The sequence below is a fragment of the Notamacropus eugenii genome, chromosome 5 (assembly GCF_028372415.1).
Source record: "Notamacropus eugenii isolate mMacEug1 chromosome 5, mMacEug1.pri_v2, whole genome shotgun sequence".
NCBI lineage: Eukaryota > Metazoa > Chordata > Mammalia > Diprotodontia > Macropodidae > Notamacropus > Notamacropus eugenii.
The window spans coordinates 341,313,945-341,337,640 of record NC_092876.1 but is presented as its reverse complement, the minus strand read 5'-3'; the positions used below and the strand labels follow the sequence as shown (position 1 = coordinate 341,337,640).

The window sequence follows — 23,696 nt, the reverse complement described above, 5'->3', positions numbered from 1 at the left end:
GGAGATACAGTGACAAAAATTAAAAAGTCCATGCCCTCAAAGAGCTAATATTCTGCCCGCTTTACTGGGGGTAGGGGAGGAAAGTGGGGTAATTGTTATGCCTATAAGTAAATGCAAAATAGATCCAACATAGAAAAAAGCAGCTTAGTACAGTGGAAGTGGAGCTGGATTTGTAGTCAAATGACCTGGGTTCTAATCCCCACTCTATCATGGATTGTCCTAAAATCAATGATTCCTTCCTTCCTTCCATGTGTTTGACCTTCAACAAGATGGCATTCTCACTATCCTTGAAGTTGGCATTTCCCTTCATGTAGACAGATCCATTATACCCCACTTGTAGTCGTCAGCATTGGAATCTGGAGCTCAGTTTTCTAGGCCATCAATAAAATCTTGATGAAAGCTTTGTCCTGTCATTGTGTTCATCCTACCTTCTTCACCAAGGAGATCCCCTGGAATGGAAATATAGGTGGTGGTCCAGTATCTCATAAGGTCAAACTCCATAAGGTGGAATGAAAGTAATGAGTTACTCAGAGTTACTGAGCTGTGTGCACTGGTGGAAGATACAGCCATCTTTAGTCATGGACTCCTTTCCACTCTTAGTCAACTCTTGCTCAGGGGCCATGCTCTTGCCCTGCTTCTTAACAGCAATCTTGTTGTTTATCCCAAACTTGCACTTAGGCTTGCTACTCAAAAAGCTCTTCATTACAATGCAGCCAGAGGGATGGGTATTTAACATTTGCCCTTGAGGAGACATGAGCATATCTAGAAAGAGAGCATTTCAATGATACTCTATGCCCTCATGCCACAGATTAATTTGTTCCAACACCTGCCTGGTGATCTGAGACTGTTTTTCCTTTGCCCATGGCTGGCGCTTGATGTTTTGCTAAGTGATGCTTAGAGCGCCTGTCTCTGGGTTTTGTGGGTAGCCAAAATCCAGGATCTCATCCAGCAGATTGTAGATGAGCACAAACTTGCTCTTAATGTTTTTTCTCACTGTTGTTGTCAAAGTAGGCAGCCACAATGTCATATATCTTATTGAGGACCTCCAAGACCATCATGGCTTTGGCATTTTACTTGATGGCAGCTGCCAGCCAGATGTTGGAACCCTTGACATGGAAGAAGCTGGATGTGGCTGATGTTAATGACAAGGAATGATAGGGTAGATTTTCCAGTGGATCATGTGGATTTGGAAGGCATCCACAGTATTGTGATATTATCTCTGTAGCCGGAGATAAGCACCCTTCCTCTTATAGTTGTAGATGAATAATCTTCCAATCATGATGATAATTCAGTCTCCTTTGCCCATGACTCTAAGAATAGACCTGGTGCCATGATTCATATGACATGAATTTAAGACCATTCCCTAGTGTTATAAGAGTGGAAAGAGTATTTACTGTGGAGTCAAAGTATCTATGTCCAAATCCGATCTCTGATACTTACCATTTGTGTGATCTTGGGCAAGAAATTATTTTATCACCTATAAAATGAAGGTGTAACTAGATGACATACATAGGATCATACAGCTAGGAAGTATCTGAGGCTGGATTTAAACTCACAAAGATGAGTTTTCCTGACTCCAGGATCAGCTCTTCATGCACCATGGAGCCAGCTAACTGCCCCTATTTCTATGATGTTGAGCTGCAAAGAGGCAAATTTAGGCTCTAGGTCAGGCTTGCTATCCTAGTATTATCCATATGTAACATGGCTCTATCAGGTCCTCTCTCATTGAAGGACTTCACTGAAGGCAAACGCTTATCAGGTGTATTGGAGAAGATTCCTCTTTAGGTATGGGCTGGACTACTGAATAATAATAACTCATATTTCTATAGTAAGGACAGCTAGGTGGTGCAGTGGATAGAGCACTGGGCTGAGAACCAAGAAGACTTATCTTCCTGAGTTTAAATCTGGCCTCAGATATTTACTAACTGTGTGACCCTGGGCAAATCACTTAACCCTATTTGCCCCAGTTTCCTCATATGTAAAGTGAACTGGAGAAGGAAATGGCAAGCCTCTCCAGTATCTTTGCCAAGAAAACCCCAAATGGTGGTCACAAAGAATCAGACATGACTGAAAATGACTGACCAACAATATTTGTATAGCACTTTCAGTTTTGCTAAGCAATTAAGTACATTATGTTGTTTGATCTTCACAATCACTCCATGAGTGATTACTATTATTATCTTTGTTTTACAGATAAGGAAACTGAGGCTGAGAGAGGCTAAGTGACTTGCCCAGGTTCACAAAGCTGGTAAGTATCTGAGGGGGGATTGGACTTTATCAGGTTATCCTGACTTTAAGCCCAGAATACTTTATCCACTAGACCACATTGATTCTCAAGGTCACATAGGAACTTTAGGCAGCAAAGGTGAAATTGGAATGTATATCTTTCCATTTCATGTTCAGCAATCTTGACACTATGCTCCTGTCTTTCAAGCTCAGAGAAGTAAGAATTGCATGAAAGGATTGGTCAGTGGTGTAAAAAATGTGAGACCAGGTAGGATAAAGATTGAGAAAAGCCCACAAGATCTGGTAATTAGATGTCCTGGGTGACCTTTGAAAGAACAGTGCAGTGAAGTAATGGGGGTGGAAGCCAGATTGCAAGGGATTAAGATCATTGGTGATGAAGTAGAAGCAGTGGGTGGTGGACCACTTGTCCAGGAAATTTGGCAGTGAGGAGGACAAAGAAGATAGAAACCAGAGGGCCAGCAGGCTCAGGTGAAGAGTTTTCCAGGCAGAGGAGCCCAGACTTTCTGCCTGACCATTGTAAGCTCACTGACTCAAATCTAGAGCTTCAAGGGACCTCAGAGGCTATCTGATGCAAACTCCTGATATTACAGGTGAGGAAACTGAGGCCCATGGAGATTAAATGACTTGTCAGTCAGGACTTGGAATTTAAAAGATCTGAGTTCAAACCCTGCCACAGAAGCTTACTAGATGAATGACCCCTGGGTAAATCACTTAATCCCTTTGTGCCTCAGTTTCCTTACCTGTGAAATGGGGATAATAAATAGCACCTACTTCCCATGATTGTTGTGAGGATCCAATGAAATAATATCTATAAAGTACTTTGCAAATTTTAATGCACTATACACATGCTAGTTTTATCATCATCATCCTTTTTATTTTCATTGTCTAAGATCACAAAAGTAGTACGACCAAGAGCTAAGATTTAAATTCCATCCCCTTGACTCCAGTGCTCTTCCCACTCTGCCACTATTCTTCTCTCAACCTCAGTTTCTCATCTGTAAAAGAAAAAAAATAATGGACTTAATGATTTCTTGTATCCTTTCTAACTCTAAGGATCTGTGATTCTATGATCAGAGGCAGAGAGGAGAAAAAACCTCGTGATGCTGGAGTGGGAGTAGATAAATGAAGCTACAAGAAACAATTGTTTCCCTCAGTCCTTGAGCTCCCCTGGGACTGGGTAGGGAGGGGGTGGTATGTAGGAACCAGGAGATGGGCTCTCCCTCTCCAGCTGCAGGGAGAGTGGCAGCAGCTGCCAAAGGATGGAGGGGTACAAATGAAGGGACAGCTCTGTGCCTAATAGTCTCTGCTTCCCGCTACTGCAGATGGGCCTTTGATGTCAACTTGGGCTTCCAGGCTGGACACAGAGCACAGTCTGCTCCATCAATGCCACCCAGTTTTCAATGAGGTTGCAATAAGATGCAGCCTGTGTTTGCCCACTGCAGGGCAATTGGTTTTATGGCTGGCAAGAAATCAAGGAGCGCTGCCTCAGTTCCCAGGATGAAAGGCAGTTTTACCGAGGCTTCTATTAATACATCTACAGTGCCCTCCTTGAGGATAGACTCGCCAGTGTGGGGTAGACAGAGGCCTTTGACATCGTCCTCAACTTGCTCAGGAGCCACTACGCCAGGGCAGGGCAGGGCAGGGAAAGGAAGGGGCACTCTGAAGAGCCTGCATGCCTGGGAGTGAGGCTGAGAAGGGCCAAACTATTGGCAGCTAGAGAGCTGCCTGGGTCATCTCTGAATTTAAACTGCCCAAGCTCTCTCACCAAGAGGAGAGCTCAGGGCTCCCCTGCAGTTGTACCACAGACCAAAGCAATAACTAGGAATTTTTTTCAACTCAGGCCAACACAATTGGGAAGGTGATGACATATGAGGGAGGTGCGAACGGGAGAGGGGGCAGCCAGTGACAGGCACAGAAGAGAGTCCAAAGTCAGATAGACTAGCTATATGACTATGGGAAAATCATGGATGCTTCATGTCAGGGGTAGGGAGAGGATTGCAGGTTGGAAGCACCTGGGAACTTTTCCTTTTGCCTTTTTTTTTTGTAGTCTCAGTAGGTGCTAAATAAATGCTCATTGACTGACTGGTGGAGGATGAGTTGCCCCTTACCATGTTGGCACCCTGGAGCAGAGCCCAAGCGACCCCCTTCCTGGCTGCTAGTTAGGGATCTGCCACAGACAATGTGGAGTTAGCTCTCTCCAGGCCCTGCTGCTGTGTAAATAAACAACTTCCCCCACTCCAATTTTTCTCACCTCCTCTTCTCCAATCTGCACTCACCCTTCTGTTTGTGCTAAATGACTTATTTACTTCATTATCATGCCTATCCAGTGCTTGGTCAGCCATGGAATCCTAGAATGTTAAAAAGCCAGAAAATACCCTAGAGAGGAGATGGTAAGCATTCATTATAACAGCTTACATTTATGGGGTCCTTTAAATTTACTCAGGGAATTCCTCACCACAACTCCGTGGGCAAGTAGATCAATGGCTATTATCTCCATTTTATAGATGAGGAAACTGAGGCTCCGAGAATTAAATGATCTTTCTCAGGCTCACATAGCTAATAAGTATTGGGGCCAGTACTCAAACCCAAGCCGCCTGTCTGCAAAAAGACTGAATGTTCCCACCACCATGCTCAGAAAATTATAGGATTTTTGAGGAACAAGATCATAGAATAAGTGCTGGAAGGGATCTTGGAGGTAATCTAGTCCAGTTCTCTCATTTTACAGATGAGGAAACTGAGGCCCAGAAAAATAAAAAGTTACACAGATAGGAAGTAACAGACAGGATTCACAGCCAGGTCCTCTGGCTCTAAGAGAAGCTCTCCCCAATGTACCATGGTGCCTCTTCATAATGATAATAATAACTCATTTTTACACAGTACTTCAAGGCTTTTCCTTATATAAGCAAATGATATTGAATATTATCTTGACTTTATGGGTGAGGGACCAGAGTTTCAGAGCGGCTAAATGATTTTTCCCATAGTCATAGAGTAAGCGTTAGAAGTTGAGCCCAGGTCCCCTGACCCTAAAGCTAGTCTTCTTTCCACCATGTCATCCTGGGGCATTTGGAGGCAATGTCCCATTTGGAGACAGCAAGGGGCTCCATCTGGAAATTAACTTCCATCTTTTATTTTTGTACTTTAATTCTTCAAGGATCAGTGTGGCTACTTCCTTCTCTGGTAGAGATCACAACCCCTTCTGTTCCTCAGGAAATGGCCTTCTTGAGGAGCTTCTGCTAAGGAGAAAAATCTGTCACCTTCTGTCCAGTTTTTTGGAGTTGAGACGCTCCACAATTAGCTGGCTGGTCTTCAGGCAGCAGGTAAGTTCTATTACCAGACATGTACTTAGAGCTTTTATAAACTTGATAAGGCCCTACAGCTAGGTGGGACAGTGGATAGAGGGTCAAGCCTGGAGTCAGACCTAAGTTCAAATCCAGCCTCAGACACTAGCTGTGTTACCCCAGGCAAGTTACTTAACTCTGACTGCTTCAGTTTCCTCATCTATAAAATGACCTGGAGAAGGAAATGGAAAACTGCTCCAGTAACTTTGCCAAGAAAATCCCAAATGGGTCACAAAGAGTCAGACACCACTAAAAATGACTCAACAACAAAATCCTACTGTCAGTGGATTATTCAACAAGACGTTAATTAGGTTCTTACTATGTTAGCTGGTGACACAATAGACACAGCAGGGGGTCTGGAGTCAGGAAAACCTTAGCTTCAAATGCAGCCTCGGAAACCTGCTAGCTATGTGACTGCGGGCATATGTCTGTGTCAGTCTCAGTTTCTTAACTGTAAAATGGGGATATTAGCACCTACCACAAAGAGTTGTTGCAAGAATCAAGTGAGACAATATCTGTAAGAGCACTCAGTATAGTGACTAGCTCATTATAGGTATGTGCATATTCCTTTCCCTTCTAAGCACTGGAGATATAAAAGAAGGCAAAAAAGTCCTCTACATTCAAGGATCTTACATTCTTTTTTTTAACCTAGTATTTTTTTCCTTTTTCCTAGTATTTTATTGTCTATTTTTATTTCTTTTGGTTTTTTCAAATTACATATTAAGGATAGTTTTCAATATTCACTTTTATAAGATTTTCAAATTTTTCTCCCTCCATCCTTTCCTACTCCCCCTCCTTCCCAAGACATCAAGCAATCTGATATCCATTATACACGCATATATTTGCACAAACATGCACACGTTATACATGTCAAACATATTTCCACATTAGTCATATTGTGAAAGAAGAATCAGAACAAAATGGAAAAACCACAAGAAACAAAAACCAAAAAAAGTGAAAATATTATGCTTTGATCTGCATCCAGACTCCACAATTCTTTCTCTGGATGTGGATAGCATGTTTCATCATGAGTCTTTTGGAATTGTCTTTGATTATTGCAGTGCTGGGAAGAGCTAAGTCTTACAATGTTGGTTATCCTACAATGTTCCTGTTACTGTGTGCAGTGTTCTCCTGGTTCTGCTCACTTCACTCAACATCAGTTCACATAAGTTTTTCCAGGTTTTTCTGAAATCTGCCTTTCTTATAGCACAATAGAATTCCTTTACATTCATGTACTACAACTTGTTCAGCCTTTCCCCATTTGATGAACAACCCCTCAATTGTCCAGTTCTTTGCCATCATAAAAAGAGCTGCTATAAATATTTTTGTATATGTGAGTCTTTTTCCCTTTTTATGATCTCTTTGGGATAAAGACTAATAGCGGTATTGCTGGGTCAAGGGGTATGCACAGTGTTATAACATTTTGGGCATAGGAGCTTACGCTCTAACGAAGGAGATAATAAGTAAATAACCAAATACGTATAAAATTCATAGAGAGTAGATGGAAGGGAGGAGGGAAAGGAGAAGAGAGCAAGCATTTATTAAACAGATATTTTACAAATATTATCTCCTTTGATCCTTTCCCCTTCAGAAGGTGGGATTGGAGATGAGTCTGAAAGGAAATCTGGATAACTAAGAAGTAGGAAGTGATGGGGCAAAGCATCCTCAGCATGTGGATATGCCAATTCAAAGGCATTAAGACAGAAGATGGAAGATATATTGAATTTGAGATGCCTAGACAACACTCAGTTTAAGATGTCCAAAAAGCGTTTGGGGATATGGGCCTGAAACTCAGGAGAAAGACGAGAGCTGGATGTATAGATTTAGGAATCCTCAGTTTAGAGATGATCATTGAACTGATAGGCACTGAGGAGATCGCTAAGTGAGACAGTATAGCAATAGAGGAGGAAAGGGCTCAAGATGGAGCCATGAAGGACACTCTAGCCAGTGGGTGTGACTCGAATGAAGATCCAGCAAAGAAGACTGAGAATGAGGGCAGACAGGTAAGAAGAAAATCGAGAGAAAATAATGTAGTGAAAACCCAGAGAGGGGATAACAAAGACCATTAATTACTACAGAAACTATGAAGGATGAGGATTGAAAAAAATAAAAGGCCATTGGATTTCAGCAATTAAAGGACCATTGATAACTTTGGAAAGGTCAGTTTTGGTTGAAGGATGAGGTTGGAAGCCACAAAGCAAAGAGTTAAGAGAGTGAGAGGAAAGGAAGTGAAGACACCTATTGTAGATAGCCTTTTTCAAGGAATTTAGAAGGGAAGGGAAGGAGAGATACCGGACAAGAGCTAGAAGACTGGTATCAGGTGAGTAAACAGTAGAGCACCACGGTAGGTGCTGGAGGAAAGCCATAGTGACCCTCTCTTCCTGGCACCCTCAATGGAGGCCGTGACACACACTGGACAGTGTTTCAGAAAGAATATGGGATTTAAGCCCTGTGCCCCAAGGCCAACTCTGCTACCCACGACCTTTGTAACCTTATACAATATACCTCATCCTTCTGAGCCTTGATCCAGTCATATACAAATGAAGGGGTTGCCCTCAATCCTGCAATCCTATCACCATAATACAAAATAATCCATGATGAGGTAACTAGACAGTGATCTCACGGGGCATCAAGAGGATGGAGTGATAGGGCTGGAGTCAGGAAGACTCATCTTCCTGACTTCAAATTTGGCTTCAGACACTTACTAGTTCTGTGACCCTGGACAAGTCACTTAACCCTGTTTGCTTCAGTTTCCTTACCTATAAAATGAAATGGAGAAGGAAATGGCAAACTGCTCCAGTGCCTCTGCCAAGAAAACGCCAAATGGGATCACAAAGAGTCAGACATGACTGAAAAAACACTAAACAGCAATAAAAGCTGTGTGAACCTAATCAAGTCATTTAACCTCTGCTTCAGTTTCCCCATCTGCAAAATAAGGATAATAAAGATCGTAGCCCCTTCCTCACAGGGTTATTGTGAGGAGCGCTTGAGATAACCTATATGCAAGTACTATACCTATAGTTCAAAGCTATTTAGCTATATGCTGTCTATCATCATCGTCATCATCATCACATACCTCCGCAATGGTCTGTTCTGTAAACTAAGCATGCAGGTTCTGGGTGAGAAGTCACAGGGACAAGTCACACCACTTCTAAAAGCCTCCATTTTCTCATGTGTAAATTGGAATGACACTCATATCTTTGTTACAGGGCATTGTAAGAACTGCAAATATTTCACTACTTTCATTTTTCCATATTTTTATAGATGAGGAAGCTGAGGTAAACACAGGTTAAGTGACTTGCCCAAGGTCTCTTAGCTAGTAAGTGTCTGAGCCAGATTCCAGGCCCAGCACTCTATCCACAGCACCACCTAGCTGCCCTGTTGAATTCCTACCCATCCTTTAAAACCAAACTCAAACACCTCTTCCATGAAGCCCTCCTTGATCTGCATATAAGGAACTGTTCTCTCTTTTAGCCTTCACACAGCACTTTCCCTCCCCACTATTCTAATACACTTAGCACATAATGTTTTATATTATAAATATCCGTGTTTCTATCCTCTGTCCCTTTGAGATTGTAAGCTCCCAGAGGACTAGGCAATATTTTATCTCAACTTTGTATCTCCTTAGTATAAATCACAATAGATGACTAAAAATGTTTTCTGAATGAATAAACTAGTGAACAAAGGAATGAACAGATGGAGCCCCTAGACCCCTCATTGAGAGCGTCTTTGGCAACTCCATCCTCAGCCCAGCTTTATCTACATTCCAGAGCTCCCAGAGGCAGATTCTTTATGTTCTGACTCTAAAAAATATATCCCTCTCCTCCTGAGGAAGTAAAGGGAAATCAGCCTCCAATTCTGTCCCTGTGAGCATGACTAAAGTCTCCCCCTCCATCCCTAATCTCCCATGAATGATATTGGGTGGCCCTTGCCCAGAGGGCTACATCACAGTCGTCCCAGGGCTGTCAAAGCACCAACTGTTCCCTCATTCCTTCGTACTAGGGACTGGGTTGGCATAGGGGAATTACCTAGGACTAGACCGGTGTGCAGAGGAGTCATCTCCTCCCCATCACCCATCAGATTCCACATTAAAACTTCATTCTATGCATTTTCCTAGGGCTGTATCATGCTGGGACATAAAAAACAGGATAGGGCTGTTCAGGAATTTGGCAAGACAATAGAGCTCTGGAAGTTAATCATTAGGCAGCCCAGAGGAGAAGTAGAAAAAGCTAGAAGGATTCAATGGCTGAGCTTTGGGACGGGCAGGCCAAAATAGAGTACAGAGAAATCAACCAAAGGTCCAAGGTGGAAGAGCTGGACAGGTGGCTAAGGTCTTATCAATCAACAAATCAATATGCATTTTTTACATACCTACCCTACCAGGCACCGAATGAGGCACTAGGAGTACAAAGACGACTTAACCCCTGCTTTCATGGAGATCACCTTCTATTATGGGAATAGCAATACACATACAGCTCTATAATATAAATAAACATCTAATAGAAATATATAATATAAACAAATGTAAAGCAGTTTGGAGGGGGAGGTACTAAAAGTTGCAGGGGATCAGGAAGTGTCTCTTCAGTTGAGTTTTGAAGGAAATTATGGATTTTAAGAGGTAGAAAGAGTGCATCCCCAGCCTAGGGGCCAACCAGAGCAAAAACATGGGGCTGGGGGGATGGAATTTTGAATGTAAGGAACAACAAGAGGTTGGTTTGGCTCAACAATGAGGAGTGAATAAAAAGCCTAGAAAGATCATCTGAAGTCAGGCTGTGTAGAGCCTTAAATGCCCCTGTTAGACAGTGACAGAGGGGACACCTTGAGAGCAAGTGTTACCTTTTACCTTTCTTTACATACCCCATATTTAGTACATTTGTTTTTGCTCAGTCCTTTCAGTCATATCTGACTCTTCATGAGCCCCTTTGGGGTTTTCTTGGCCAAGATACTGGAGTGGTTTGCCATTTCCTTCTATAGTTCATTTTACAGATGAGGAAACCAAGGCAAACAAAGTTGAGTAACTTGCCCAGGGTCACACAGCTAGTGTCTGAGGCCAGATTTGGACTCATGGAGATGAATCTTCTTGATGTCAGGCCCTGCACTTTATCCACTTCACCAACCTACCTGCCTGCTTAGCACATAGTAGGCACTTAATACATTTTTATTGACCAAACAAAGTAGTTTGTATTTTATCCTAAAAATAATAGGGATCTACAGGAGTTTATCCAGCAGAGGCATGACTTAGACCAATGCTTTAGAAAAATCAATTTGGCAGCTGTGTGAAGAATGGCTTGGAACACAGAGAGACTTAGGACAGGAGACCCATTAGGGTTACAATTACAACTGTCTAAGGTAGAGATGATGAGGTCCTGAACTTTGGTGATTGTGTGTGTGTGTGTGTGTGTGTGTGTGAAGAGTGAAGAGAAAGTATGAATGCCAAGAGACCCTGTGGGGGTGCGATTGTCAAGATAACAACTGGTTAGATATGTGGGCTGAGGGAAAGTGTGTCCAGGCAGGCAGGGTCCAGAATACAGGAGGTCAGGGAGTAAGAAGTAGCAGCATTAGCAGGCAGGTGACGCTGAAGGTGATCTCTGATCCTGGGCAAAGGCTATGTACTCTCCGCCATGTTTCATGTTTCCTACTGGAAATGGGCAGCCCTGGGCCACAGGTGCTAATCTAATCTATGCCAGAAGAGCAGAGGCCTAAATCTGAGTTGTGACCCTGATCATGGCAAGGGCAAAGATGCTAGGATTCACGAATTGCCTGTCCTCAGGAACTTAATTCTTTTTTAAAGTGAAGCTAAGGGCTGTTTTCCCACCTCATGGTTGATAATATAATGTTCCCTAATTCTGAGACTTCTTACTGGCACTCACCAGATAAGAGATATCCCCATGCTAGAGATAGCAAGGCATTGGATTGAGAGCTGGCTCCAGAGCAAGGAAGTCCTAGGTTTGAGGCCCAACTTTGACTAGCTGTACATCCGTGGGGAAGTCAGTTAGCCTCTTTGTAATTGCCTCTCCATGATCTAGGCCAGTGGTGTCAAATTCAAATAGAAAGGGCCACCTCTTGACTTGGAAAACCATGTTAACATTTTTTGTTGTTGCTCAATTGTTTGTCATGTCTGACTCTTCATGACCCCATTTGGAGTTTTCTTAGAAAAGATACTGGAGTAGTTTGTCATTTCCTTCTCCAGCTTATTTTACAGATGAGGAAACTGAGGCAAACAGGACCTAACAGGGTCACTCTATCTGACGCTGGATTTGAACTCAGGGAGATGAGCACTCTATCCATAGTGCCACCTAGCTGACCCATACTAATAGTATCTATGTTGTATTATATTGTATTTTTCTTTATTTTCTTAAGTATTTTCCAATTACATTTGAATCTGGTGCAGCCATACCCAGGAGTTTTGCTGGCTGCTTGCAGCCCATGGGCTGTAAATGTGACACTTCTTTGAATTCCCTCTTTCAGGAGTTCAGTATATCAACAAAATCCAACATCTAATCCCTGCCACCACCAAGAAGAAAGAAGAAGAACCTACCGCATGTTTCTCTCATTCCAAAGATGCCCATCATCACTGAACCAGGACACCCAAGCCATTGACAGAAACAATTCTCTCTGGTGCTAGCACAGCATACACACTGGGTCAAGAATCTCTCTAGCCTCCAAATGCCAACCCCTCTTACCAGTACTTCTTAGCATCTGCCCAAAGGGCATGATGAGTCTAGAGCCCCGTGTTTTTTAATTGTTATTCAAAATTCCACGTTCTCCACAGCCCAGTTTCTTTTCTGCTTTGCCTGGTTCCTCTGAGGATTTATGTACATCTTCTTGGGCAATGACTCAGTCGGTCACACTCTCAACTTCAGCAAAAACAATCATGTTTCCTGCAAAGGACTGCATTGAGTTTCACTGAAATCAGGCCAATTCTGTCCCTGTAGTCAACTCTCAGCCCAGAAAATGGACTATGGCCTGCTATGTATGGCACGGAGAATAGAAAAACCATTGGTTTTCAATATACATTATTTTGTCTTGAAATACATTTTTGTTTGAAATACATTATTTGTATTGTTTTGAAATACATTATTTTTTCCCCTTCAGTGTTGCATAGTGAGATGCATGCTAGTATTGGTGTCCGCAAGGCCACCTTCGATACAAATCCAAATCTGTGTGACCATGGAAAAATCATTCTGAACCTCAATTTCCTCATCTGTTAAATGGGAGTAACACCATGCGTAATGCCTACCTGACAGGAGTGTCATGTGACCTAAATGAGAATGTAAATCACTTTGAAAACCTTAAAGAGTTACACAAAGGTCAGCTATTTTAACTATTGTTCAAGCCTTTAACTATTTACTCATTTACCTATTTAAGCTATCATTCAGATGATTCCTTTTTTCAGTTTAGAGTTTGTGTGCATTTAGGAGGAGAAATGGAAAGGAGTAGAAAATTTGCCAAAAGGAGGTTGAATTCTCCTTTTCTTCTGGACTTTTGGAGAAGGATAAGCCACAGTTTCTCTCAATGTCTCAGATTTCTCCCTTTCTGGAAAAGTTTTCCTAGCACCTAACTTTAAGCCTTCTTCCTCCACTCAGCACCCAGTATCCCCTTGTCCTATCTTTATGTAGCCAAACATCTTGGAACTGAACTGGTTCTAAGACTCCGACTCAAGTCGGTGACTATGCCCAATGACCTTGGAATAACCTTGATCCCAGGCAAGGGGGCAGAATGGACTCTGATCCAGGATCTATTGCTCAACTGGGGAAGACTGAGGGGCTAAAGTGAAGAACCCCAACAATGCCTCCCTCCCTCCCCAGTCTTTGTCAACTCCTGGTGTTCACCGTGGGCATCAGAATCAAACCAGGGATCTCTTGCTTGTACATCCATGAACAAGTGTTCCAAATTATATATCCCAATGGAGGTGCATGGATGACAGAGATACAGAATGTTACAGCAAAAAAGAAACTCAGAGGTCATAAAGTCTAACCAGAGGTGGGCCAGTAAATGTTTAAGGGGGAAAGGAGGAGAGAAACATATACATGACACACTTCAAAGTTTAATCTCCATTATCAACATTTTCTTCACTTTCTTAAGCATAAATAATCAGCAAAACAATAAATCAAGCCCTGATTTGTGGTGTTTACCAATTTCCATGTCATAAATGCTGACATTGGTCATTTAACAACTGACTCTCTGGTTTGAGCACATACCTGAGTCTAACCTACTCATTGGGCATTAAAAGAAACTGAGCTATAAAACAGTGACTGCTACAAAACTGACACACTTTTAATTTTAATTTTTATTAACTTTTTTCCACCACTTACCAGCAAAACAACAATAAACACTGATTTACATAGATTTACACTGAAAATTTAACAATCAGCTCCAGAGTTGGTTTGAGCTGGTCCCAGTATACTTCTGAGTTGAGCTCACTTGTATATTAAAGGAAACTGAGGCTTAGGGCAATCACTTTTACAAAACTTGCCCAAAAATATAGAGCTAGTCAGTGGAAAATCCAGGATTAGAATCCCAGTCACATACTCTTGTAGCATTTCTATTTGATTTGGGAACACAGGAGACCAGCACCCTGCCAGAGATCACACACATGGTGTTTAAACCCCTTTTGGGATGTCAGTTGTCTGTGAAAGTCAATTCCCCCTCTCCCCTCAACATACTCAATCCCCAAGGTAAAGGATGAAAAGTTGATCATATTAAGCTCTCCAATTAACCAGCAGACACTTCACCAAGGATGGAGGGATTCCCTGAAAGGAGACCTGGAGGCATCATTTGCAGAACTAATCAATCACGGGATTTTATCTGTCCACAGAGAGACAGACACATGAAATATGTATGAACACACAGGGAGGAGGTTCTCCTGAGCTAGAGTCCATTCCTTCCCCAAGGGAATTTGGGGGACTGCTCAGCTTTTTTACCTTCACAGGTGGCCCAGGGTTGTCTTACACCTATTTTACATACTTACCTTGGGGAAACTATTGAATATCTGTAGCAATTCTTTTTGAGATTGACCAAGGTAACATGATGGAAAGAGTTTGGGATATGGAGTCAGAATACCTAAGTTCAAATCCCAGCTCTAACATGTATTTGCTACCTGAAAAGGAACAAATAATATTACCAAGCTTTAGTTTCTCCGTCCATAAAATGAGACAATAACATGTATCACTTAACTCCTCACTGTTAGCAGAAGAAAGTACTTTATCAACCTTATAACAATTGCATGAATGTGAACTATTGCTACGTTGTGTGACCTTGGCAAGTCTCTTATAATGTCTTTGAGCCTCGGGCAAAAAGATTGTATTTCTCTTCCATATATTTTGAGTCTTATGTGTGTATATTGTTTCTCTCTTGTAACCTCCCTGAGAGAAGATTATTTCATTTTTGTCACTGTATCCCCAAGACTCAGCACAGTGACTGCAACATAGCTCTACAAACAATAAATACTTTGTGATAGATAGCGATTCAGAGGGTTAGACTAGATGATTCCTCTCCAAGGTCCCTTCTAGCCATAAACTTCCCAACTGAGGCCAAGTTGATATTCTTAAAGGCCAGCTCTGACCATGCCAATTTCCTGCACAAGAAGATTTCAAGAGGTCCATGATGCCTGTAGTAGAAAATGAAAACTACTCAGTGTGGCGTTAAAAGTTACCCTCAGTCTGCTTCCAATCTTCCTTTCTAGACTAATTTCAGAACCCTCCTCCTTCCACATACCTTAGATGCCTTCCACATTCTAGAGAAAGCCACCCATTTTGGCTGTTCTTGCTCCACAACATTCCATCTCCCAGTCTTTGCAAACAGACAGCTTCTCCGTGCTGGAACATCATTCCCTCACCTCTTTGCCCCCTTCAAAGCTTAGTGCTGGTGTCACCTCCTACACAAGGCTCTCCTGATCCACCTAATTGCTAATTTTCTCCCCTCTCAAATCTCTTCATACATGGCCAGGTGGAATGAGGAAAACCAGAGTTATAATCACTTCCTCCAACATTAAGTTGTGTGCATCTGGAAATGCCGCTTAACCTCTCTCAACCTCAGTTTCCTCATCTGTAAAATGGAGATAATAACAGCCACCAACCAATTGAGGTAATATACATGTAACCCTTTGTCATCTTTAAGTGTGATATCTATGCTTGCTAATATTATTAACAAAATTTTTAAAAGCAGCATGGCATAGCAGATGGAGAATTGGTGGCTCAGTGGTACAGTAGACAGAATAACAGACCTGGAGTCAGGAAGACCTGAGTTAAAATCTGGCCTCAGACACTTACCAGGTGTTACCTAAGGCAAGTCACTTACTCTCTATTTACCTCAGTTTCCTCCACTGTAAAATGGAGAAAGAATAACATCTACCTCACAGGACTGTTGTGAGGATCAACTGACATAATATTTGTAAAGCGTTTAGCCCAGTGCCTAACACATGGTAGGTGCTATATAAATGCTTATTCCCCTTCTTCCTTAAAGTCAGGAAGTTACCTAAGTTCAGGTCCTTAGGATGACACTTACTAGCTGTGTGACTCTGGGTAAGCCATAGTACCTGGCACCTAGTAGGCTCAATAAATTAGATCCATCCTATCTCTCAGTCTAGCCCTCAGTGTGTTAAATCACCTAGCTGTGAACTGATAGCACTAGTGCTGTTTCCAGTCAATCAACTCATTTGTTGGTGAGGAATAAAGGAAGGCTAATAGAATTTAGTACCACAATTCCCTGGGTTTAGGGGCATTGATAGAGCTTCAGTTGAAAATAAATCTCAAGCCTCTGTGCTCAGAATTCCTTCTCTTGCTTGTGTTTTTCCATTCTATCTTCCACAGCAGCTATAGATAGTCTCAGCTTTACAGAATCGTGGAAGTTCCCAAACTCTTTACTAGGAAGGTAATGAGTGGGAAAAAAGGAAAGGAGGAGGGGGGAATGGGGCATCTGGGCAGTAATTCCCAAAAGAAAGTCAGGGAACTCCAGAGGAAGCAAGACATAAGGCCAGCAGAAAGGGCAGCACTCCCCTTCTCTCCTTGTACAGGCCTCCCCCCTACCAAGCCCTGGTTTCCAGCCCTCCAGGAGAGGAGCTTTAGAATTAGAAAATGCTACAAATGGCACGATGGGGCCATTTGGCTCAGCGTGACAATCTCAAAGCAAAGATCTAGCTCAGCATGACTAGATCGGGAAGTGTAATTAAAACCATGGGTTAATGAGGAATGACAACTATCTTAAAGGAAGGAGCACAGCATTCTCTCAATCCCAATGACAATCTCCCAACCACATTAGAGAAACACCAATGCTCCACCCCCCTTCCTATTTCTGGCTCCATCCCAAAAGGCTAAAGAGCTTGCCTGTGTTTAAAGTTCTCCAGGAAAGGTGAGCCCCACTGTTTCTCTCAGTCTCCCCTTCTAACACCTCACAGGCATCTCCTAACAGGAACCATTGGGATCTAAAGGACAGGGCATTAAAGTTAGAGCTGGGAGGCCTGAGTTCAGGTCCCAACTCCATCACTTAGCTCTAGGACCTTGCTAAAGTCATTTAAAACCCTCCCTCCCCCCTCAGCCTGAGTGAAGAGACCTTTGAGCTCTAAGATCTATCATCTCATTTTCCTCTTTAAAATTGGATAGTAGCCCCTCATTGCCTACTGGTTTTCTTCCCCTCCTTCTCTCCCTCTCCCCCTATTTCTATGGTCCTCTCACTCTCTGCCAGCCTTTCTTCCTCTCCCTAGCCTATATTTCATATTCAGCTTCCTTTCTCTCTTCCTTCTTTCTTTCCTTCCTCCCTCTTTTCACATGGGGAATGATGCACTTACATGGAGGTGCTCTGCCCAAAGGAAAGTGGATTTCTTGTAATGGAACTCTGGAACAACCAGGCTTTGGTGAGGCCCATTGGGATTCAAATAGAGCTACTTGAGTATGCCTTAAACCCAGATCACCCAGGCTCTCACTGATTGGCCAATCATAAGTCCCAGCCCAAGTCCCACTTGCTCATTGTTTGGCTTTTGATGGCTCAGAGTGAGTGTAAATAGGAATGGTTTGTGTTCTGACCAGGAACCCCAGAGAGTCTTCTCCTCCCAGATTTATTTTTTTTTTTAGTAGGTAAAAGAGGCCTTTTTTTGGCCTTATTTCTCACACAGCCATAATCATTGATTGGATGTTACCTCAGACAAACTGAGTCCTGAGAAAGATCTTAGCTTAAAAAGGTCAAGTTCTCCCACTGCATCCTGGGCCATCTCCAGTCGTCCTGATCTGTGTCTTGCTACTGGGCCCAGATGACTCCAAAGGGGAGAGTGAGACTAATGACCTTGCATGTCCTTCCTCACTTAGATCCAATTCACTTGCAAGACAAGACATCACCCTCCTGATAACATTGATCCTCTTCAAGAATGAAGGACAAAAAATGACAACAATTCCATATTCAGTTCTGTTGCCCACGGTTCTTCTCTTTCTATGCCTGTAGTGTAACTGCCTTTTCTTTCCATGTTGCTAATGAAAAAGTGGAGAGTGAGAAAAGTGCTGCAGTGTGGTAAGGGGACAGGGAGGAAATGACTATGAAAAAATCGGTCTGGTCAGGGCAGAGAGACTATTTTGAGGCATGAAAACAGATATTTAGGTAGGTGCAGTGCCCTTGAGCATCCATCATTTGGTCACACCATACCTGCCTAACCTCATCTTAGAAGGAAAGGCAGGGCAGCTGAACTACAGGGAAGAAGGACAAGATCTGTGGTCAATAGATCTGATTACTAAATACAGGAGAGGGAGAGAGAGAAAGGAAAAAGAGGAGGCAGAGGGAGATGGTCAGAAACAGGACAAAGAACACAGGTACAGAGCAGACCTGCACAACCTGCAGTCGGCCAAAAGATTTCAGGTGACCTGCAAAAAACGTAGAGGATGCTTTTTCCTTTTTTCAGATTGTTCAGTCCAGGTACAGAGTGAGGGAGGAAAAGAGAGAAGAGGAGGGAGAGGAAGAGGAAGAAAAAGAGGAAGAAGAGGAGGAAGAGGAAGAAAAAGAGGAAGAAGAGGAGGAAGAGGAAGAAAAAGAGGAAGAAGAGAAGGAAAAGGAGACGAGAAGAAAAGAAAGAAAACAAGAATTAAATAAGTTGATGGAGTTAGTGAGCAGTGAGAAAGGAGAGAATGATAGCTGTTGTCTGTCCTTTGTTCTCTAAGAGGATCATGACATCAGGGAGGTGATGCCATGACTTGCAAGTGAACTAGATTTGAGTGAGGAAGGGTTGGGCAAAGGGTTGGGCAGACTCACTATCTCCTCCAGAGCCATCTGGGTCCAGTGGCAAGACATAGATCAAGATGACTGGAGATGTCCCCTGGAGAGAATGAAAAATATACATGGAAGAGCTAGCTTTGCCAAAGAGGAAAGTGACTTTTTTTCTCAGTAGCAGATGAAAAGGAAAGAGATGGAGGGTGGAGACACAGAAATGCTGTGAAATGGGAAGAAAATAGTTAAAGGAGCTCACATAAGATGGCCTGGATCTTTTTAGTAAAATAGGAAGTGAAGTCATTGGATGAGAGTGGGAAAGCAATAAGGATTCAATAAGAAATAAATAAAGGATTGCTATTGAATCTAGCTAAGGTTCAATACCACGAATTTGTAATGGATTTAATCAGCACAATTTAGTAACTTTCTCCAACAATCTAAGTTAATAAACATTCATTAAGTACCTACAACATGCCAGGAATTGTGTTAAGCACTGGCGTTATAAAAGAGGTAAAAGACAATCCCTACCCTCAATGTCAGCAGTATGTGATTCTAAGAATGAAAAAGAGAGAAATCAAACCATGGCAAAGCAGACCAACTGGCAAGGTAGATATGGCAGAAGGTCAAGTGGCTAAGAGTTTCTAGGGTGATAATGATTTCACTGTTGAAACAAATGACCATGGAGTCCAGGCTGAGTAGGAAAAGAAAGTGAACAGAGAAAATGGACTCAGAGAAAATAAAATGGGCAAAAGGTTGGCAATTTTGATAAAAGGATGAGAAATGTTTAAGTGATTTGCTCAATCTCACACAAGTAATGAGCATGAGAGGTAAGATTTGAATTCAGATCCTATAAATCCAAAGCCACTGTTCTTTTCACAGCACCAATGAAATATCAACATATTTCAGGATGCTAACTCCGAATGCCTGAGTATCTCCAGTGACAGGAAACTCACAGCCTCAAGGGGAGTGGGTTCCATTTCTGGATCATAGGATTGTAAGTTTGAGGAAATGATCCAATTGTGACTTGCCTAAGTTCACATAGGCAAGGGAAAAATTTGAGCCCAGGTTCTCAGACTCCAAATACAGCATTTATTTCATGACTCCGGTCTAGGATGCCTGTCTCAAAAGAGAGCTTTTTTTCTAATCTAAGGCTGAAATCTGCTTTACTGTAACTTCTACTTATTTGACCCTGGTTCTGCCCTCTGGAGTGCACAGAATTTTCTTTGTTTTATACATGACAGCTCTTCAAATATTTGAAGACTGCTAGCCTGTTTACTCTTACTCTCCTCTTCTCTGGCAAAACATCTCCAGGTCCTTCAACCACTTCTCTCATAATACAGTTTCTAGACTGCATAGTATCCTGGTCACTCTCTACTCTAGATGTACTCTATCACTGGCATAACTATAAAGTAACACCCTTCCCCAGTAGTCTAGATGGGATCTCACTAAGTAGGCAGCCAGGTGGTGCAAGTGGATAGAGCACTAGACCTGGGATCAGGATGACCTGTGTTCAACTCTGGCCACAGACACTTAGTGTGTATCTCTGGACAAGTCATTTAATGGCTATCTGCCTCAGTTTCCCCATCTGAAAAATTAAGATGATAATAGTTCCTACCTCCCAGAGGTTTACATGGATCAAAGGAGTTAATCTTGGTAAGGTACTTTGCAAGCCAAATGCTAATTATTATTGCATAGACTGCAACGGGACTATTGCTTCCCATGGTCTGGACAGTATGCTCTTAAAAAACAAATGCAGCTTGTTTGTGTCTACTCCAATTTGTCTGGATCTCATGGGAAGGGTAGAAACAAAGCTACAAAGGGAGGTTGGATTCGTGTTATGGAGGAGTTCGAACGGCAGACTCAGTCAAGTGACAGTGACGTAATGAAAGCAGAGATTTAGGAAACTGACCTGACAGTGATGGATAGGATAGTTTGCATTAGGTCATACTGGAGGCAAAGAGACCAATTAGCAGGCTAATGTAATGGTTCAGGCAAGAGATGTTGAGGGAACTGAACTGAGGTGTGGCAATGGGTATGGAAGAGACAGAGAGAGATGTGAGCTATGCTGAAAAGGTAGCATCTACAGAAACTTGCAAGTAATTCATTGTGGAGGCAAGGGAGAAGCGGTCAAAGAGAATAACTCTCATTTCTATAATGCCGTACAGTGTGTTGTTTTATAAATCTGGAAAGCTAAGTTGACCTTAAATGTGAAGTAGCATAAATACTATATTCCCTCCCCGCTTCCACCTGTTTTTGTTGCTGAGTCGTTTCAGAAGTGTCTAACTTTTCATGACCCCATTTAGGGATCATGAGCCCAGAATTCAATTCATTTACAAAAGTTGGCTTCCATCTTACTCTCACCTCTCTATGCAGAGCTACAAGAATATCTTCTCAATGATCAGTCTATATGGTCCAGTTTGAAGACCGCGCCTCTTGATGGAGAAGATGAAAGAAAATTGGACATTTTGCACATCCTTACAAGTTCTGAGTAGTCTTCCATAGTTACCCTTTTCTCTGCATTCAAATTATCTGTAAAAATACCCATCCTTTTAAAATCTGAGCTCATCAGAGAGTTTCCTGAGCAGTTATATGGGCTTCTTTAGCTGCTTCCTCTTTTTTACTCTGGAATTGATTATACATGAGAGAGTGCATGACCTCCTATTCTTCATTAGCCATATTTCCTTTTACGCCAGTCATGGGATGACATCTATGTGTTATTTAAACTTTTAACATTGGCTTTCCATAAATTTAGCTTAAATCTACTGATCATCATTTTCTTCCTTAATAATAAAAATAATAATACCAATAAAACAATAATAAACAATATGTGATTAAGTCCTTAATAACACATATTATTAATAAGATAACCCATAATATTATGATATAATGATATTAATTCCTTAACAATGATAGCAATAACAACATAATAAAATAATATGCTATCAATACCTGGATATTATTAATAATAATATATAATAATATGTAATGCACAACAATAAATCATATAACAACTATAATATTAATTCTATAATAATAATATTTACACAGTGCCTACAATGTTCCAGACCACGGGTGGGAAACCTATTGCCTCAGGGCCACATGCGGCCCTCCAGGTCCTCAAGGGTGGCCCTTTGACTGAATCCAAAATTCACAGAACAAATCTCTTAAAAAAAGAATTTGTTCTGTAAAACTAGGACTCAGTGAAGAGAACACATGTGGCCTTGAGGCTAAAGAATCCCCAGCCCTGTTCCAGACTAAGCACTTTTTCCCAATATTGTCTAATTTGATCCATATAGCAACCTTAAGAAGTGTATGCTACTATTATCACCCCCATTTTACAGTTGAGGAAACTGAGGCAAACAGAGCTTAAGTGACTTGTCCAGGATCACACAGCTAGTAAATGTCTGAGACTAGATTTCAACTGAGGTGTTGCTGATGTGTAGAGCCATCGCTGTGCCACCTAGCTACCTTTTCTCACTATTAAAGAATCCAAGATAAAATGAGAACTTTTTCTCAAGGTCCCTGTCATGTCCACATTACAAGCCAAGTCTTTTTTGTTGGTCAGAATTAGGTGCAAAATAGCAGCAACTCTATTTTTTCCTCTCCTGTCGAAAAGATGAGATTGTCAGCAAAGCAGGTTGGGAATTTATCAGATGCTCTGCTTTTTACCAGAAGCTCAGATGAGACTTCGAACAGATGTCTAGATAGTTTAAGTGTCCCATCACTAATGACAGAGGCTTCATCTCCACTGTTCTACTTCCTACCTGCAGGGAAGGGGACGTTTCTCACAAAGGTTATTTCAGCTCCAAGGTTAATAGCCAAGCCCAGGAGTGGGAGAGGCAACTCTTAACAAGGCTGTTTTCCTTGATGATGATGTCTGTGCAGCTATGTCCACAATTCTCAGCACAGATGAGATCTGGAGAGCTTCCCAGAGGCTGGTTGGTTAAAGCAAAAGGCCTTATACTCTGGCTATCTGGCTAAACTTACTCAACCTTAGGCAGCTCCATGGTAGGATTAGGACCCAGGAATCACCACTTCAACCCTGGTTGCATGGGAGCACTGACTCTGAAAGCACTCCTAATATATGTTGGCATATCTCACCTGATATATTGTGCTGGGCCTTCACAACATCCATTAGCCCATCTAAATCACCAGCAGCCTCCTGCTGTTGCATACCTTGAGTATAATTTCTCCCCCTCTGAGATATAATTTCCTTAAACCTAGGTGTTCTTATCAGGTGTCAATGGAACTTGTATTACCCTATGTCCGTGCCTGATCTGCTGTTGATAATTAATATTTCCTAACTTAGTAGTACCTGCCACCTCTGTTCTCCCCCCTGAACTGTCCTTTGTTCTAGACTTGTTCTCTTCAGCATAGAAATTTCCTTTCTGGAATCTACAAGGAACTTTGCATGCAATAAACTTCTATTCCCTATGCAAATGGGATGGCTGGCGTCTCCTTGTCTGTGACAGCAGAGGTGAGAAAACAATTACATGTTCCTGAATCCTTCTCACCGTCCATAAGACTCATGGTCCTATTAAGCATCTCTGTGCTTCCTTGATAGATGGAGTGACTGTGATGGGAGGAGAGCAGAGAGTTTGGTCTACTTATATATTATGTACATGTCTCTTTCAGGATCTTCATCGACTCCTTCTTGCTACTCTGGAATATGAATTCTCCTCTAGATTCTAGTTGTATCCTTTTCCTGTCACTGATTGTGCCTGGACCTTATGTTACCTGTCCAATCCAGATTCTGATGCTATCTCTTATTCCTTTCCCTGTCCCTCTCTTCCCAGCCCTGGGTATTACCTACTGGCAAGTCATCTCTTGTGACTTAAAATGTGTCAAGTAAGTTGCCTATTGCTTGTAGTATCATCAGCTAGAGTCTTCTCTGAAGCCCTTTTAAATCTCAGAAATGGACCACTT

The 23,696-nt window shown here is 42.1% G+C and overlaps 1 protein-coding gene and 1 pseudogene across 1 annotated transcript in view; both read right to left on the bottom strand.

Moving 5' to 3' along the window:
• SEMA5B (semaphorin 5B) overlaps nt 1-23,696 on the bottom strand; it is a 180,667-nt gene that overhangs the window by 139,471 nt on the left and 17,500 nt on the right. The window lies entirely within an intron of this gene.
• LOC140507934 (AP-2 complex subunit mu pseudogene) lies at nt 62-22,944 on the bottom strand (annotated as a pseudogene).